Raw genomic sequence first — 20,099 nt, 5'->3', positions numbered from 1 at the left:
CAAAAACAAGTACCTCTGCTTTCTAAGTTAACTTTTACTCTTTGAATTTCGTAGCTCGTTCGTGTTGTTTCATTATATGAAAAGAAAGCAGCAGTAGTGTTTTTGAAGTGGTTCTGCCATTTAATAACCAAGTCTCCATAGCTGCAGAGGACCAGAGGGCAGCTGTCATCAGAGAGAGATAATTGGGATCGTTTAACTTGAGGGCCTCTCTTTGCCTCAGGCAGTTTTGGAATAGATTTTGTGGCTTAGGTTGTGGATGTTGTGGTTGGTTGGCTCGCCGATCTGGTTTGTTGTTGCGCAGATGTTTCATTACCCTGCTGGGTAACATCAGTGCAGCCTCCAATAAAGCACCATTGTGTTCTCCTGTCTGGTTTTTAAACTCTGGAGTCTGTTGAGTTGGATTATGTCATTTGCGGTTTTCCTTCAAATGGAGTGTATATAGGGTCAAATTCTGTTTTTGTTGATGGCTTCCTTCATGGAGTACCAGGTTTCTAGGAACTCCCATGCTTGTCCAGCAGTGAGGTTGAGAAGATGGGTCCTTAATTATAATTGCCTGTATTGCTGTTGGCATCAGTCTACATTGTAAACCAGTCATTCAACCAATTTGAGTTCACCAACCTCCATTTAATAAGATCAGGTTGATCAATTTCAGCTCCACCTTTCCCAGAAAGCTCTCTACTCAGTTAATACCTTTAATTATCCAAAAATCTGTCAGTCACAAAAGAAAAATTGTCCTCTCCTCATTCCTAAATGGCTGATCCCTCACTCCTGAGACTTTGACTCCTAGTTCTACACTACTTGGCCAAGGGAAATGACCTCAGCATATCGCTCGTCAGTCCAGTTAAGAATTTTTGTGTTTCGGTGAGATCAAAAGCAAAATACTGCAGATGCTGAAAATTTGAATTTAAAAATTGATAAGGCTGTAACTACTCAGCAGGCCAATTCTCATTTCTGGAAAGAAAGTTAATCTTCAGGTCTGTTCCATCAGGATTCACAGATTTCTTGCAGATAGTCCGGCCTCTCAAGCCCATTCTCTTATTTGTTGAGATCATAGCTGATTTTTACCCTAACTCTATATACCTGCCTTTGCCCACATCCCTGAATACTTTTGCTTAGATAAACTTGTCTGTCTCAGATTTAAAATTAACAATCAATCCAGCTGCTTGTGGAAGAGATCCAAATATCTATCACCCCTTGTGTTTCAGAGAACTTCCTAACATCTCTGCTGAACAGTCCGACCCTAATTCTCACAGCCCTCCCCGTTCTAGAATCATGGTGTGGTAATGGAGGCATCTTCTGGAGAAAACAAATACAATGACAATCACTAGAGAAAGAGTGCTAGGGAAATCATAGCAGTAGTACTGTAGTGAAAGATAAAGCCAATTCAGCACTCCACCATCATGTAGGGGAAGTCCTGGCATGCAGTCCAACAGCAGTAAACTGCAGCTAGTGAAGGATTTTTAAAACTAATCCGATGATTGGCCCAATTTGTCACCTCACACAGAGCACCACAGGCAATTGACTTTGACTTGGATGAGTGATTTAATTCTGCCCTAACTCATCTAAAAACTTAGCAGATAATACTCGGCTACAAGCATGCTGAACAAAAATAGAATTGTCATAAAGCAAGCAGAACTGAAAGTATGCTGTGGCAGTGATAGTGGAAGTGCATGGAAATGGTCATTTTGCAATCTTTCTCAGATTACAAGAAGGCCCAGCTCACACCACAAACACCTGGTTGCAGTCACAGTGGTCCCTTTAAAAAGCTGTATTCAGTAAAGCCAGGTGATCCTTGTTTTAAGGTAAACCCACATAGCCATTTCTTGTGGGAAATTCATAGACCAGTATGGTCAGTATTTGAGAGTTGGCATTGCCAACTATCTACATATTTTAATTTGGACATGGGCTGGAGTCATTCCTCTTTCTGAGTGCCTTAAATAGCTGAAAAAGTTTACTTCATGGTCTTCTTTTGCCTAACTGTTTAGGGCCTGGTAAAGTTCGTATTGAGGCCAAAGCCCAGCTTCAGGCAACTTTAAGGCAAGATAAATAAATTGTTGAAACGCCTGTCAACAATCAGCCATGCTCGCTGCTTGCATGAGAGCCTATATAATCCTCAGCCTTTTTCATAAAGCAAACATATTAGTCAGGAATAACCATTTCCAAAACACTTTGTGACCCTAGACAAACTTGAAAGCTGTGTACCACATTACACTGAAAACAAACCCTGTCTGCTTGGTCTTATTTAACAAGTAAATTTCAGATTTGAAAACAAGTTATAAACTGAGTTTGAGACCACGTTCCGGAAAAGTTATGTGGTCTGCTGCAGTGTCAGTTCCTAGACCTATCCTGTTTATCAGAATTTGTTGACTGAGCATGTTTTGAGTAATTAGAGATGCATACAGTGGTGCATAAAGGTGAAGACTATTGCTGAACTTGCCAACAGTGAAGTCTTTAGTGGGCTGGATGAGAGGCAACTTCTGACAACCTCCTTTAGAGGAGAGCTCAGAAAGTTAACTGTGTTCACCCTCTGGACATTTAATCAATCATGGGTTCGCTGCCTGACAAGTGGAGAGGCTGAAGAGTGTTATCCTCAGACAGTTGCAGTATGCAGGTTGTCATGCAGTGACGAATATGAATTCTCAAAGTCAGTTAATTTTTGGCCATGTTATTGAGGCAACAGCGATCACAGCAAACCTTCAGAATCCAGAAGTGATCACATTTCCACCACCCAGGAATATTACAGATTTACATCTGTTGAAGGAAATGTGGAGCCACCATCCATGGTTCAAATTATTGACCCTCTCTGGCAATTTTCGAAGCCAAATCAGAGAGACTGAGCTTTAACAACACTTGTTTAACCAAAGTGAAGATGGTCTTATTTCATCTGAGGTCCTTGCATAATATAATCATGAATTTCCAGCTATAAAAGTGAAGGATGTATCATCACAAGTCTAGGAGCAGTCTTGTTTTCACATTCAGCATGATGGGATCAGACCATTAGTCTCCTGTGTTTCCAGTGTTTCTACTAACATGAAACAAAGATGTACCATTGTTGAGAAGGAGGTGCTTAGAATAACTTCTTGGTTTGTGATAAATTCTGTGTCTGCATTTTAGGCATCAGTAAACTTAAAACTGATCAGAAGTGTTGATAAGATAATAAAATGTGAGGCTGGATGAACACAGCAGGCCAAGCAGCATATCAGGAGCACAAAAGCTGACGTTTCGAGCCTAGACCCTTCATCAGAGAGGGGGATGGGGTGAGGGTTCTGGAATAAATAGGGAGAGAGGGGGAGGCGGACCGAAGATGGAGAGAAAAGAAGATAGGTGGGGAGGTAGGGAGGGGATAGGTCAGGCCAGGGAAGACGGACAGGTCAAGGAGGTGGGATGAGGTTAGGTAGATGGGGGTGCGGCTTGGGGTGGGAGGAAGGGATGGGTGAGAGGAAGAACAGGTTAGGGAGGCAGAGACAGGTTGGACTGGTTTTGGGATGCAGTGGGTGGAGGGGAAGAGCTGGGCTGGTTGTGTGGTGCTGTGGGGGTAGGAGACGAACTGGGATGGTTTGGGGATGCGGTGGGGAAGGGGAGATTTTGAAACTGGTGAAGTCCACATTGATACCATTAGACTGCAGGGTTCCCAGGCGGAATATGAGTTGCTGTTCCTGCAACCTACGGTTGGCATCATTGTGGCACTGCAGGAGGCCCATGATGGACATGCCATCTAAAGAATGGGAGGGGGAGTGGAAATGGTTTGCGACTGGGAGGTGCAGTTGTTTGTTGCGAACTGAGCGGAGGTGTTCTGCAAAGCGGTCCCCAAGCCTCCGCTTGGTTTCCCCAATGTAGAGGAAGCCACACCGGGTACAGTGGATGCAGTATACCACATTGGCAGATGTGCAGGTGAACCTCTGCTTAATGTGGAATGTCATCTTGGGGCCTGGGATAGGGGTGAGGGAGGAGGTGTGGGGGCAAGTGTAGCATTTCCTGCGTTTGCAGGGGAAGGTGCCGGGTGTGGTGGGGTTGGAGGGCAGTGTGGAGCGAACAAGGGAGTCACGGAGAGAGTGGTCTCTCCGGAAAGCAGACAGGGGTGGGGATGGAAAAATGTCTTGGGTGGTGGGGTCGGATTGTAGATGGCGGAAGTGTCAGAGGATGTTGCGTTGTATCCGGAGGTTGGTGGGGTGGTGTGTGAGAACGAGGGGGATCCTCTTAGGGCGGTTGTGGCGGGGACGGGGTGTGAGGGATGTGTTGCGGGAAATGCGGGAGATGCGGTCAAGGGCATTCTCGACCACTGCAGGGGGGGAAGTTGCGGTCCTTGAAGAACTTGGACATCTGGGATGTGCGGGAGTTGAATGTCTTATCGTGGGAGCAGATGCGGCGGAGGCGGAGGAATTGGGAATAGGGGATGGAATTTTTGCAGGAGGTTGGGTGGGAGGAGGTGTATTCTAGGTAGCTGTGGGAGTCGGTGGGCTTGAAATGGACATCAGTTACAAGCTGGTTGCCTGAGATGGAGACTGAGGTGTCCAGGAAGGTGAGGGATGTGCTGGAGATGGTCCAGGTGAACTGAAGGTTGGGGTGGAAGGTGTTGGTGAAGTGGATGAACTGTTCGAGCTCCTCTGGGGAGCAAGAGGCGGCGCTGATACAGTCATCAATGTACCGGAGGAAGAGGTGGGGTTTGGGGCCTGTGTAGGTGCGGAAGAGGGACTGTTCCACGTAACCTACAAAGAGGCAGGCATAGCTGGGGCCCATGCGGGTGCCCATGGCCACCCCCTTTGTCTGTAGGAAGTGGGAGGAGTCAAAAGAGAAGTTGAGGGCGAGGACGAGTTCGGCTAGGTGGATGAGGGTGTCGGTGGAGGGGGACTGGTCGGGCCTGCGGGACAGGAAGAAGCGGAGGGCCGTAAGGCCATCTGCATGTGGAATGCAGGTGTATAGGGACTGGACGTCCATGGTGAAGATGAGGTGTTGGGGGCCGGGGAATTGGGAGTCCTGGAGGAGGTGGAGGGCGTGGGTGGTGTCACGGACGTAGGTAGGGAGATCCTGGACCAAAGGGGAGAAAATGGAGTCCAGGTAGGTGGAGATGAGTTCGGTGGGGCAGGTACAGGCTGAGACGATGGGTCGACCAGGGCAGGCAGGTTTGTGGTTTTTGGGAAGGAGATAGAAACGGGCCGTGCGGGGTTGGGGAACAATGAGGTTGGAGGCTGTGGGTGGTAGGTGCCCTGAGGTGATGAGGTCATGAATGGTGTTGGAGATGATGGTTTGGTGCTCGGGTGTGGGGTCATGATCGAGGGGGCGGTAGGAGGTAGTGTCAGAGAGTTGGCGTTTGGCCTTGGCGATGTGGAGGTCAGTGCGCCATACTACCACTGCGCCACCCTTGTCTGCGGGTTTGATGGTGAGGTTGGGGTTGGAGCGGAGGGCTGCCCGTTCTGCAGGGGAGAGGTTGGAGTGGGTGAGAGGGGTGGAGAGGTTGAGGCGGTTAATGTCTCGACGGCAGTTAGAGATGAAGAGGTCGAGGGAGGGTAGGAGGCCTGGGGGTGGTGACGGCAGTTAGAGATGAAGAGGTCGAGGGAAGTGTTGATAACCTTGTTAAACATAAATACCCACAAAGATGCATTGTAAAGTCTGTAGATTTTGTGGCTAATGCTATATGATATAATTGTGGAGAATATTGCATTACTGCTGATGCTCCATTAACAGTCTGGACACGATAAAAAATATTTTTAACCGGTTGAAGCCTTCTCAGCCTTAACCCTTCACCATTTGGCATTCACAGTGACGTGACAGGAATATAGTGAGGCTTAGTTATGTTTTGAAAGATCTGTGTAGATCTAATGTTCTGCCAGGAATGACCACAGTACATTTTCAGTAACCCTGCCCTGTAGAGGTATTTTGAACGACGTTAACAGATCTGAATTAATCAGGGACCTTTTAGTCTACATTGTAGTTTAACAAGTACAGTGCCTGACCATCTTCCAAAAAAATCCATCTGGGATATCAAGATATTTACAACAACTAGGCTAGGGTGCATCATCACCTCTGCTGTTCATTGATATGAGTAGAAATAACCCCTTCGGCCACCCTCCTTTCTAGCCAGGTTATGGGGAAAGCTTTGATTAAAGATCTGTTTGAATTAAGGTGATAGTCACCCAAGATTATGAAAGCCATACTTAGAGGTGGATTGTGGCTCAATCCCTGACTAGTCATTTTTGAGGTCCAAAGATTTTCCAACGAGTGTTTCCAATCCTTTATAACCTCATGGATTTGTCCACATTGCAAGCTTACTGAGAAAGCCTCAAACCGACAACAAAGCCGGAAGAGGGATATGTACCATAAAAACATGCCCACAAAGAATATCAGTGTTCATTGTTAGCCTGAAATACTACTCTGCATTGTGACAGAATGGCTTTATCCCATGATAGCTTTGAATAGGCTGAAAGTAAAACCTCATTTTCCCTCCCTTTCCCAGGTGCCAGTGTCAAGTATTACAATGCAGAATCATGAACAAACTAGAAACAAAAGAATTATAGGGCAGATCAACTTGCACCTTCAACCAGAAACCCAAGGCTCACGACCTGCCAGTATTGGAAAAGGAAACCCAAGTGTAGTTCAAGGATGAGCAGTGAAGACACTTCACTTAACAACAAGGCTTCAATGACCGGGATCATATCTTGTCAGAATATCAAGTCTTGAGAAACAGGAGTGCCATGCTCCACAATTAGGATATGGACCGTGGACCTTCGGATGTTTGATGTACATTAAACCTCCGCAGCATTCAGAACAAACGTTGTGCAAATTCAGGGAGATTGCACCAAATTCTGCTTATGAATAACAGAGACTTTGAGGAAGGTGTGTAAATAGTCAATGGGGTTAAAGACCTTTTGGGAAGGTGGAGGGGGTGGTGTTAAGGGAAGAGATGAGGAGTGAAGAGTTTGTGCCACATTAATAGGTGTTGAGGTATGTGGATAACAATTTTTTTCAGTGATGTCAGATCACACGGAACAGGGACTTAGGTTTGTCGGATTTCAAAAGATATTCTCTTTTTACCATTTGTCATATTCAGTGAGATCTGTTGATAATGTTCACTCGTGTAAACCTGATCTCACTCACCACTGTAGTGGTGTTGGATCACTTTTCACTATTAAAGTTATCAATTACTTTAAGTCTCATCTGGACTCGAGGCAGGAAACTATGCTTATGCAGCATTGCATGAAACACACCACTGAGCTAAAGCAGCCATTGAAGTTTCTCAATGACTGATCTACTCCCTTTCTTTAAAAAAAAGGAAATAGTATCTTGCCAGAGAATTCTGTGTAGCTTTCTCAGTCTACTGATGAAATTACCTATACAAAGTGCTTATTTATTGGGTACTGGCTAACCTTTTTCAAAAATTATTAAATGCGAGTGGCCTTTTTGATGTTTCTTATTGAGAGAGTTTTTGATGTTAGTTTTAAATGACATTTCACGTTTGGAACATTTATTATAGTTAGGTTTACTTTGTCATTTTTTGGATAGCTTCTCATCAAAAAAATTGATTTTGGGTTACACTGATAGCCTTTGACCATCAAATTGTTCATTTTGTGTTCTCACATTCTGTGCGTGTGCAAGGAAACAATTTGTTTGCTGTTGCAGATCCACCCAGGTTTGTAGAAGCAGTGACTTGATCTTAAATCTTAATTATTGCATTATTTTGCATGTTAGTATGTTGTTCTTGAATCTGTGCAAAGAAGGTAGTTTCTAGAATATGGTTTCATCAATGTCCTTCTTGGTAAAACCTCTGAAAGTGTTCTGAACCTAATTTTGCTGATTCCACTGTTTTAATTGCTCACAGAAACAGAAACTCAAAACTATAAATCCTTGCAACTTGGGGGGATACAATGGTATTGTAGCATTGATTTAGTTCAGTTGAGAATTCTGACATTTATTGGAGATTCATGATGCAGCCATAATACATTAGTGGTATAAATAGGACTCTTAACTGTGAATTTATTTTAATACTTCGCAACAAAAATGTTTGGATAGAGAGGTAAACGCAAGTAGTAAAATTTTTACTCCCAAGCTAAAATACAATGTTTGTTTCTGGCTCTAAAATGAAATAACTAACAGTTAATGAGTGAAGTAGGTGTCTCAGCACCATGTAAAAGGGAAGTAACTTGGATTTGCGATGCCCAGGTGGCTGCTTAGAGCTAGGTCTACCCCCTTGATTATGAACATGTCAATTTCTGAATAAAACTTGAATTTCCATGCTTCTCCCCCAAGCTCTAATGCATTTTATTTCATTTCCCATTCCGTTAAGACAGGCAGATCCACAGGACACTGGTTCTTGGTGCCATTCCACACTGAATACTCTTCATGTAGCTTATGTTAGTGGGGAGCGTTTCAGAGTGTTCATACATAGGTATTTCTCTTTGCCTGGAACATGACTGAGATCATTAACCAATTAGATTTTTAATCTTTCCCAGGTCACGTGAGAATTGAGTAATCTCGAATTTTGCAACAGTTAAAAATGAAATTTTCACTACAGCTTTGAACTTTAGAATTTGTTTCCTCAGTTGGAATAGCGCTCCTGTACTTTCAAAGACTGCTCTTAAGTGACACTGTTGGAATTGACTTTAAATCAGAATTCCAACAATGTCTGTTTTATTGTCAAATTGTTTCCAACTTTCATGATATAGTCCAATGTATCCTTAGTGGATTTGCTCTGTAACAGGCTGAGCTTGCATAACCAACGTGTTGAACTAGGTGAAGAGTTTTGAATAAGATATTAGGCAGATAGAGATACATTTTTGTTTTGGCCTGTTCCTTGTTGGGCACAATTTGGCAACACAGTACTTGTGTAATGCTTAACTCGTTCATGTTGTAGTCATCTGTTGCATGACTCAAATATAATGATGTATTGACAGCATCAGTCAGTCTTAGTTTCTGTTTAAACATTTGACTGATTGCATTAACCACATCCTCTTAATGTAAAATATTTCTGTGATGCTCATTAAAAGAAGAAAAGAGATTTCAAGGAATGAATTCACTGAATAATGAAATGGAGAATGCATTCATTGATCTCAGTAAAGTTTATCTAAACATTGAAGTCTAGCATATTTATCATAAACTTTAAGTTTGATTTAAATTGTTAATCTCAAGGTTAGTACAAACTTATTAGATGAAATATCACAAAGCAGTAAGTTGCACTGACCAGATTCCGTGGATACCCATGTTTATTTTGAGAAATTTGATGAACTTGTCAAATGAAGATAGGCGCAAATGACTTCTGCAGTGCTCGGCAATAACACGAACACATCTGTATCTTCGGAATTAATGCTTCCATATTTAAAAACTCTCAATGTTAAAACTTTTCAGTTTGAAATGTATTTGAGTTATAGCATTGTTACAGGAAAGGAGGAATCCATTTGATTCAATATGTTTGTGCTTACTTTCATTTAAGAGCAATGGAATTAATTCCCTTCTTCCAAGTTTTCCATGTAACTGTGCAAAGGTTTTCTCTTCAGATAATTATCTAATTCTGTTTAAAAGCATCACCCGGATTTTCCTTTACATACTGTGTTGCAGATCCTAAATACACTGTTTCTAAAAAAAAGCTTAAAAATGCTTACATTGCTTCTGGTTCTCTGTCAATCATGGTGTTTTCCATTTAGATCTATTGAGGTCTTCATTACAGAAAAAGGACCTTCTGGCACATCAAATCCCGTGCCAGTCAAAAAGAAGCATTCCTGCATACCTTATCATGCACCCTCCCCGCCCCTCATAATTTTATACATGTATGATTGGGTCCCCGTTTACTCTGAGAAAATAACCCCTGTCTATCCAATTCTCATAGTAAAAACTTGCCAACCCTGGCAACATCCTGGTTAATCTCTACACCGTCTCCAGTGCAATCACATCCCTCCCATAATGTGGGTTCCAGAACTGTGCGCAACACTCTCACTGTGACCTAAGTAACGTTTTATACAGTTCTGATGTAAACTCCCTTCTCAGACACTGTGCCTCGGCTAATAAAGGCAAGTATCCAATATGCCTTTTTAGCCACTTTGTCTATCTATCTATCTATCTTGAACCACTTTGTCCGCCATTAATTCCATCATGCTTCTTTAAGGGACTGCTGAGCATGCACACAATAATTCCACTGAACCTCAGTGCTCCCCATGGGCCTGCCATTCATCATGTATTCCCTTGGCTTGTTTGATCTCCCCAAGTGCATTAAATGGATTGAAGTCCATTTTACCATCGACAGCCCATCTGACTAGACATTTTCATATCCCTCTATAATGGGTTCCAACAAATTGATTTAGGGACAGACTCAAGGACAGAACCATTTTGCAATCCAGAGAATACCTGTCTTGGCATTTTAAGATGAGATAATCAAATCCACTTTGCATTCTAGGCTAATTCTTCTGATGTGTGTGGAATTTATTAAGTTGCCCTAATAATTGTAAAATGGGCTTTCTTGAAATTGTCTATTAAAAATGCATCCAGTTTTGTTTTTGATTTTACTCTGTTGACTGAAATTTCTAGGATTAAACGCCTGAATTTTACAAAAAAAATTTAAATAGCTTTGCCAGAATGTTGTCAGCTCATTAATTGGTGAACTTGCTAGAGGTGCATGCATTTTTTGTTCATTCTGATAGAATGGACAGCACATTAAATAGAATATTGTACTAGAATTTTCAAAGCTGAACACTTTTTAATGCAGGTCTTTGTCCATGGTGTCCAACGGAGATGAAGAGCTGTTCCTGAGCAGTATTATCATTTGTTTGGTCATTAACAAAAAGTGCCACAAATATAGCAGCCTGGTCAATGGAGAAAATGAGCACATCTGGGGCTGACCTTTCAGAACGGAAAAATTGAAGATAAGCTGTTTTAAAAGGGCAAAAACAAAGGCAAAAATAAAACAAGATGAAATAAATGGCAGTTGAAAGACTAGATGATGGAAGAACCAGTTAGGAAATTACAGATAAAAATGTGTATAAATTTTCACTTATGTAAAGTTGATAAATTGAATAAGTTGAAAGCCAGAATGCACATCAGATTTGAAATAAAAATGGATTAGAATTCTGCGCAGTTTCTGTATCTGACGTATGTCATCAAAGTGCGTCAGAACAGGTCCACTGGCCTCAAAAGGCAATAAAAAGCGTGAGCAACAAAAATGCTTCCCTCTCTTCCCCTTCAGTGGTGTGTTCTAATTTTAAAATAACTTGTCCACATGAGCACCTCAAGTCCCTGGATACCAATACCTACCTCAACCTCTATCACAAGGAATCTCGGGATATAAAGAATTGGCTTGAAGTTCTGTTTATAAGAGACTGCAGTGTACTTGCAAAATAGAAGTTCATTGGAATATTATGAGAAACTGCAAAAAGCTCCATGGGCAAGACAGTTAACATGATGGATCACAGAAACCTCAGTTGTATATGCAGATGAAATTGAGGCATTCTGCAAAATGGATGCTGGATCATCATTTCGCCCTCACGCCCTCCAAAGATGCTGCGTTGTGAGCAGCAGGTGTAATAAAATTGATTAATGGCAAAAACTTGCTGTCTCATCAAAGGTGTCCTTGGAGTCTTGACAAAAAGAGGAGGCCATTGGCATATGATTTATTTGTTGTGTTGCACAGGTTGGAGTGGTGGTGAAAGATAGCTGGAACAAAATGGCAGAAAAGTGTGTTGCAATAGTAATGATCCATCAGGTTGGGATTGGTGGAAATATATAATTTAATCATGAAGGTATCTAGCTTTTGTATGTATGGTTGAAGTTATTTGTTAGCATTTTGTTGAACTAAGAGGTCTCATGGAAAATCATGCAAGTTTTGTCTTTGGAAATTAGTCAATGAACTATTTTTTGCTATTTACCTGAATATATTTGAAATTCTGTGCACCTTTTATATTTTGTTTTGTGCAAAAGGTAAATGCTTCATAATTTGCTATCAAACAACTTGTGTGTTGCCTGTATATAGGCATAATGGGTACTTTTGACCCCCAAAACAACCATTGAATGTGCAAGCTGGTATCAAGAGCGGTCAACAATAGTGTAATGCATAAAGCAGTGATCACATTTTCTCAGCAGTATCTATTTTATGAATGAACTGAGATTTTTAATGTTATTGTCCATGGAATTTTAGAAATGCTGGCTCCCAAAGTGTGCATCTCATATAGCCAGTGGCAAGCCCAAAATAAATTTGCTGGACTTGCTAAACGCAGCCATGTGAAAGACAGACAGACCTGTTCCTTTTTTTAAAAAAATCTGGTATTCCTGGCGGCTGGGTTTCATAAACCTGATGGGTTTACATTTCAGCTGCGACTGGCCACTTGAGATCTACTCTTTGGGAAGGGTAATGCTAATCCTCATGGTGCCAGTTAACATATTTCTCTCTCTCTTTGAGAGACCCAGACCAGTGCAGCACAGTAGACAGATTCATTTTGAATCTATCAAGTTCATTAAATCTGTTTGTTTGGGCTACCCAGTGGGCTGAAGAAGTAATTTTATTAGTTTTATGATGGAGTTTCAGTTAGCTATGCAAGAGCTGTAGCAAGCATCCTACTTGCTGCAGTAAGTAAAAAGCAAGTTAATCCAATCTGAAGGTTTCATCCAAAGTAAGAACAATGTAGCTGAAGTATTTTGTTTTTCAGTAAGTAACTTTAAATTGATTGTTTTGATTTTCTTTCAAAAAGCCAGTTATTTAGCATTTGCACCCTGAAGTTAGTTAATCACAGTTGAGAGGAAGAGAAAACAAAACTGAAAATGTTTAGTTTGTTGAATACTTTTCTGCAGAAATGACTTTGATTGTGGAAACTTCCTTTTTTTAAAAAATTGTGAACATAGTGAAAAAGATATTTAGAAAGTGGAACTGTGAAAGAAAGGAAAATGGAGAGGTTTGGAAGTAAAGCACAGGTCAGTGTTACTGGAACCGGTCTGAAGATTATAAATCATTTAAGTACTGTTGGAAATGTGGAGATGGCAAGAACTGCAGATGCTGGAAGTCAGATTCGATACCGTGTTTCTGGAGGAACGCATTAGGTCAGGCACCATCAGAAGAGCAAGAAAATCAGCATTTCAGGTCAGGACTCTTCTTCAGTCGTGAAGGGGTCCAATCCGAAATGTCAACTTTCCTGCTCCTCTGGTGCCTGACGTGCTGTGTTCGTCCAGCAACACACAGTATCGACTACTGTTAGAAATGTGTATTTTTGATAGCCTGTAGGTAAGGTTTGCATTTTTTCATCAGTATGTTTTATGCCTAATTAAAGTTGTGTAATCCATATAATTGCAGTTATGTTTCAACGGAAGCAAAACAGTTATAACTATGGCAATACTTCCTTGTGAGACTGCATTAGAAAAATACTTTGTATGATGTTATGTGCCAGAACATGCCAAATAGCAGTTCAGTAGTTTATAACAACACTTGTATTAGAAACATAGCTGATGTTTAGCATAATTGTGCCAATGAATATAAATTATCTCATTTCATCTTCCACTTTAGGCAGTAAGTTTAACCCCTCCTAAGCTGAAGCTGATTCCTGATGAGATGTTAATGGGATAACATTCCATTAATATTTATGCTCCTTATCTTCCTACACAGGGGTACGTGGAAACTGTCTTAAACTTCCTGCCTGAATAGGATTGGGTGGGAAACGTTTGGAAAGGTGTGAGACATCTGTAATTCTGTAAGGGGGTGGAACTTCTGTAAAGGGACGAAACTTCTGTAAAGGTATGAAACTCCTGTTTATACTGAAGTGGCCAGGTCACTGACCTTTTTGTTCAGGCCAGACACTTTGGCTTGAAATCGCATTCTGTCACTTAGGCAACTTGAAAACACATCCTGTCATTATCAGTCACTTCGTGAACGATCAATACTGTATCCTGTTCTCCATGTTCCGAATGTAGTAAATGTTTTTTTTTGTATTAGCCAGTTCATACATGAAGTATATAAAGCGGGGACTGTCCGCTGTTCAAGGAGAATCGCACATGGAACTCAGCACTCTGTGCCGGGTTGTGTATAGCAATCCTCCACAACTTGTACTTCCTTAATAATAAAGGATTGTGTTTTTGTAGCCAGGCCAGTGTCTTGTTATTACATCAAGTCCGTGAGGGTCTCCGAAAACGAATCTGACGTTTGGCACAGTGAGCAGAGTTCCAACATTTACAGAGTCGCACATGGAGGACTGAATAAGTGATTGTTTGGGTGTTGATGACGTGAGACAACGGGCCCACAGGGTATGATTCACCTTGGTCTCTCTCTCTAACTTACCACCCATGCGACCCCTCGTCCCTACGTGGCTCTGTACTGACGGAACCCTGAAACGACTCATGATCTTTACACTGGTAGATCCTAAGTCCGGGAGGTTAGAGTCCCCTGGTGGCCGGGGCTCAAGTCCCTAGGTAAGCGTTGGGAATTCAGAGGTTGAAGTCCTCCCAACATTAAGTATTAGGAATTCGGAGGATAGAGTTTTCCACTACCAGGGTTTGAGTCCCCAGATAAGTGTGGGGAATTCAGAGAACTACAGCGTCTGTCTCAAACACCCTGCCTTAGACAGACTGTTAAGAGGGGAAATCCCCCACACGAAGGTCAGGACCCTGAAGTGGGTGTAGAGACCAAGGACTCGGTAATAGCATAAAGAAATAAGGAGCAAGTAAAAGAGACGTTAGCTAAGCCGAGTCTTTGCACCCCTTTGTTTCAGTTATGCCGGGATTACCCCGAAAATGAAGTATGGTTCAGAATCTGTCAGTATGCCTAAACAAAAAATTGGGAAACGAGAATTGGCCATCGTTGAGAACATGGGATGAATATCTATGTATTAAAGCTGAGGAGGCACTATGGGTACGTAATGCAGGAAGCAAATGGAAAGGGTTAATAACATCCTGGAGAAAAAGAGCTGAGGAGCTGACTGAGAAATCAAAACTGGCTAGTTGAGTGGCTAGTGCACGTAGGAGAGTAATTAGTGCATGTGATAATGAGGGGAAACCAAAAACTTGGGGCATTTTAAAGCTGCAGTGTCAGGATCATGAAATAAATGAACAGGAAAGAGTTAAACAAGAAAGGCTGGAAAGGGAAAAACTAAACCGAGAACAGGGATTAGCAGAGCAGGCTGAGTTGACAGAAAATAAAAAAAAATCGGAGGTACCTCCTGACATATCTGGCTTGCCGATGTTGTTTCAAAGCAATGACACAGATGAGCAAAACAAGGAGGACGAGGGAAGGCGCTCCTCTGTCCCGTTGGGACCACTACCCCCTCCACAACTCTACACCGTCCTACACCCACAGACATCCCAACATTACCATAAGCCCCAGCAATCACCTGGGTCCTTACTGCCGCTGCTACAGTATACTGCCCGAGCCCAAATCAAACCCCCTGCCATAGAATCTCTGGTACTTACAGTAACCGGCCCACACGACTCTTTTGCTGAACCCACGGCTTCTCCTTCTGCCATGCATTCAACTTGGGCCATTCACAGACCCTATCTCATGTCGTACTAGGTCTAGAACTAAACAGGAAATAGGTACGGAACAGACTGCTAGTGGACAAAAGGAGGGAGGGCAGGATTCTTTTCAAACTCTCAAGGGAAGCCTGAAAAAACATAAGCCTTGCATACAGTTTTCTCGACCTTCTAGCGCCTGTTTGGTGTTCCCTACCAATTTTGCAAGTAGTGAGGAGTATGATTGTCCCAATTCACAAGCGGAGGATAGTGAATCTGAGGACAGGGTTTGGGAGTTACCGTCGGAAACCCGTCCCCTAAAGAAGGCCCCCTGTAAAAGAAATTGGCAACTTCCTATTCACATGGTCCCTCACCCAAACCCACCACAGGGGTCTCAAAATACCATGCAGGTCTTACGCCCCTTGGAAGCTGCAGGTGATATGTTTACTTAAGTCGAGGGCCCTGATCGAAAGACTAATCCTGACAACTTCATAGATTACATCCTGTCCACTGTTCAAATGTACCAAGCCACTCCCTTACCCCCAAGATCTCTCTAACCTGTCAGGTATGGCTGTTACCCCTAGTGAATGTACTAGGTGGAAAAGCCACCCAGGAAACCCAGCTCTCCAGGATTGGGATGCTTTTACAGGTCTCGTGGCTGAAGGTCTTTGGCTACAAACCATTAAAGATGCACAGAAGGGAACCTTACAGTAGCCAGTAGGCGTTACCAAAGTGCGAGTGCAAACCCAAACCCAGGGAGGACGGCCCTGATTTCTGGGACCATTTCTGCTCCACTTATGCTGGTGATACTGCCTACATTGCAGGGAATCCCTCACCACAGCTTAATGCTCTTTTGCTGCAGTGTTTACCTGAGGCTGTGGCAACAGCTATTCGCACTAATAACATGGATTAGCCAGATAATACTTGTTCCCAGATGAGAAGAGCCTTGACTTATTACTGGAACACTGTTAAGGAACCCAAACCGACCAGAGGCAAATATGACATGGTGCAGTGTCCCCCATGCCAACCCAGGCCCAAAAACCCAGCACCTCTAGTGTCAGACTTTGAATTAGCGAGAGCATATCAAATGGAACCCCAGCACTATGCTCCGAGCCAGGCTAACGGTTATGGTAACGGTTATGCGACCCATCCACAGGGGCCTACTGCTCCTCCATATAAAGCACCATATGCACCCACTCCCCCGATCTGCCCAGGGATGTTTTAACTTTGGCAGCCAGGATCACTGGAGGAGAGATTGTCCTCAGAATCAAACTCAAGGGAGACCCCACGGAAGAAGGCAGGACTTTTTGCCCTCACCTGTGCCTGCATTCTAGCCACAGGGAAGCCAACACTGACTCTTGGTATGCCTTTGGCATCTCCCATGACTTTGGACAGCTGAGGTCTCAGCATGGGTTTTTAACATCCTCCGATGCGCCCATCCAGAATTCCTTGTATGTCAAAAACCTTCAGGCAATCCTCTTCCCTAGACAATTGGCTGCCCATGTCTCTTATGACTCTGTGTAGTTACTTAGGGCTATGCTCGGGCTGATCAGGCTGCTGTGGATCAAATTTTTATTGTCCCCTCTGTGAACAAGCAGGTGATAAATCGCTGGCCTTCTTCGAACATGACGGGCAAGCCAGATATTGTCACTGTTCAATGCTGGCATGGGGAATGCCCCTGCCTCTGAAGAGGACATTTGGAAGGCGCATGGATGTTCACATTCTGCATTGTCAGGCCTTTGGGTTACTTCAGTCGGCCAAGTGTGTATACCTGATGCTTTGTTACCTTTGCTTTTGGTTGCCTTCATTCTGATGCCCACCTTGGCAAGGAGGGAATGAGTAGTTTCATGTTCCTTACCTGTTGGCACCCCCGACTGGCTGAGGCAGCCAAGTCTCAGGGGGTGAGATACTCACCAGGAAGAACACCCTTGCCACCTGGACTGTTTGAACGTATTCAGCTAGATTTTATTGAATTACCATGTGTACATTGTTATAAGTATTGTCTTGTGATTGTTGTATTTAGTAGGTGGATCGAGGCTTTCCCATCGACCAAATAACAAAGCCTCAACAGTAGTAAAATGGTTATTAACTGTGGTAATACCAAGGTTTGAAGTGCCTCAACAAATTAGTTTGGATAATGGCCCCCACTTTGTTGGAAAGATTAATAAGGAATTGTGCGACGCGTTACACATCCAACAGCAATTCCACTATGCCTACCACCCCCAGGCGGCAGGAATAGTGGAAAGAGCTAATGGAACTCTCAAAGGTAAATTGATTAAACTAAAATCCGAAACCGGCCTTAACTGGTTAAAGGTTTTGTCCCTAACTCTGTACCACATGAGAATAACACCCCACTCCACCACTGGACTCTCGGCAGCAGAGATAATCTATGGCCAACCCAGTAGGACACGCTGGGATGCCAATACCAGCCCACCCACCCAAGTAGACTTGAATGCTATGGGTGAAGAAATGCAAAGGTACTTCCAGCAGCTAACGTCGTCTCTAAAGTTTCTCCATTCACAGGTCAAGTGCGTTTTGGGACCACCTTCGGATATCAGACCAGGACCTTAAGAATCAGGATTGCTGTTCGTGGCCACCGATAGGAGATTTCGTGCACATTCGGGACTGGGATTGTCCCAAGTTTGGACCAAAGTGGAAAGGACCATTTCAAGTGCTTCTCCAGACTCCAACAGCCCTTAAAATGAAGAAGCAGAATCGTTGGATTCAACTAAGTGACTGCAAACGACGGGTCCCCTCACTAGCTGGCAACTAATCATTGGACTGAGTATTGTTCTGACTGTGCGTGGGTTAGAGGACAATTTGTTTTATAGGACTCATATCCACTTTGTTTTAACGGTACTGGGACTTGTGTAGATGCTTTAGTGAATGTCACTAACCATCCTCATGACGCTTCCTGGCCCCATCAGTGTGTAAAAAGAACTTGCACAATTAAAAGAGGACTATTGAACTGCCCCTGTTTAGAATCAAAACCAGTAAATATGACTTCAGGCAATCAATGAACTTGTGGGAATTGTAATGGCACCCATGTAGAAACGGGGTATGGGATATTTCCGTTTCATTCCCCAGACTTCCAACCATTTAAGGGTTAATCCTCCTGGAATAGTCACAAGATTGTATGTGAGACCATTACCTGCTACCATGCTAAGAAGGGATTTGTTTTCCTTCTCAATGGGACCTTTTCTACTGCAACTCCAACTTTGCAGGTGCTGTTTGCTATTGGGACCATTGGACCGCTCATGGTCCCTTGTTCCCAGCGAGCACATAGTCCACTGCATATCGTTGAGTATCAGCTGGCTCAACAAGGAGGCATATCTATTGTATAGAGGACAAATGCGTTACCCATGTTACTGATGAATCCTGTAATATTATGTAGGCCATCCAAGCCATACAAGGACAGTTGGACTGGTAGAGAGAGAGACCCTGACCTGGGGAAGGATGGTTGGGATGGATTCTGAGTGGCTCTTGGCGCTTATATCTACTGCATGGGTCAGTTATCTTAGTGATTGTCATAACTGTTTTGTTGTGTATTCGTGGTGTGCCTCAACTCCTGTTGCAGGATTATTACCGACAGACTCCCTTACCAGCCACGATATAGGTTATCATGGAATGATAAAAGGAGGGTATGAGATGTTAATGGGATAATATTCCATTAATATTTATGCTCCTTATCTTCCTACACAGGGGTACGTGGAAACTGTCTTAAACTTCCTGCCTGAATAGGATTGGGTGGGAAACGTTTGGAAAGGTGTGAGACATCTGTAATTCTGTAAGGGGATGGAACTTCTGTAAGAGGGTGAATCTTCTGTAAAGGTATGAAACTCCTGTTTATACTGAAGTGGCCAGGTCACTGACCTTTTGTTCAAGCCAGACACTTTGGCGGCTTGAAATCACATTCTGTCATTATCAGTCACTTCTTGAACGATCAATATTTTGTCCTGTTCTGTTTATGTTCTGAATGTAGTAAATATTTTTTGTATTAGCCAGTTCATACATGAAGTATATAAAGCGGGGACTGTCCGCTGTTCAGGGAGAATCGCATATGGAACTCGGCACTCTGTGCTGGGTTGTGTACAGCAATCCTCCACAACTTGTACTTGATTAATAATAAAGGATTGTGTTTTGTAGCCAGGCCAGTGTCTTGTTATTACATCAAGTCCGTGAGGGTCTCCGAAAACGAATCTGACACTGACAGGATATGATTTCATATGAACAGGCAAAACTGGTTTCCCTCAACACTTAGCTTACTTGAAGCTAGTCAGCAATTCATCACCACCTCTCTAATTTGTTGCTAAGCCTACTTGTGCATGGTTTCAGCACTCTTGAATGATAGCTTCCACTGGAAGACCCTTGATTAGTGTCCAGGAGCAGGAATCCAGCTGGATTATTTGTTTGCTTACCCAAGTTAACTGTAATACTATACCTTCTGTACCTTGAATGAACACTGGGAAACTTGACACAAACAGGAACGTGGTTTATATTTGTTTGATATTGTTCAGCATAATGTATTTAACTGTTTGAGACATCGTAGAAGTCTTCGTGCTGATGGCTTTATGGTCAACTGCAAATCAAAAAAATAATTTATTCATTTTTTAAAATTTTACTATGCAAAAGTTTTGCAATTAGAAGGAATGCTTTAGTTGGACATGTGAACAGCAAATTTTAATATGGCTTCTGAT

General features: G+C 42.9%; 1 protein-coding gene and 1 long non-coding RNA gene across 2 annotated transcripts in view; one reads left to right on the top strand and one right to left on the bottom strand.

Annotated features, from left to right (window-relative positions):
• LOC125462792 (diphosphoinositol polyphosphate phosphohydrolase 1) overlaps positions 1-20,099 on the top strand; it is a 155,517-nt gene that overhangs the window by 22,596 nt on the left and 112,822 nt on the right. The gene's annotated exons all lie outside the window — the stretch shown is intronic.
• The window catches only part of LOC132210840 (uncharacterized), a 116,050-nt gene continuing 115,825 nt past the window's right edge, over positions 19,875-20,099 (bottom strand). The window contains exon 3 of the long non-coding RNA XR_009447010.1: positions 19,875-19,981. This is a non-coding gene — a long non-coding RNA (uncharacterized LOC132210840). The remainder of the gene's footprint in view (positions 19,982-20,099) is intronic.

The sequence above is a fragment of the Stegostoma tigrinum genome, chromosome 21 (assembly GCF_030684315.1).
Source record: "Stegostoma tigrinum isolate sSteTig4 chromosome 21, sSteTig4.hap1, whole genome shotgun sequence".
Taxonomy (NCBI): Eukaryota; Metazoa; Chordata; class Chondrichthyes; order Orectolobiformes; family Stegostomatidae; genus Stegostoma; species Stegostoma tigrinum.
This window is presented reverse-complemented; position numbering and strand designations above follow the sequence as displayed.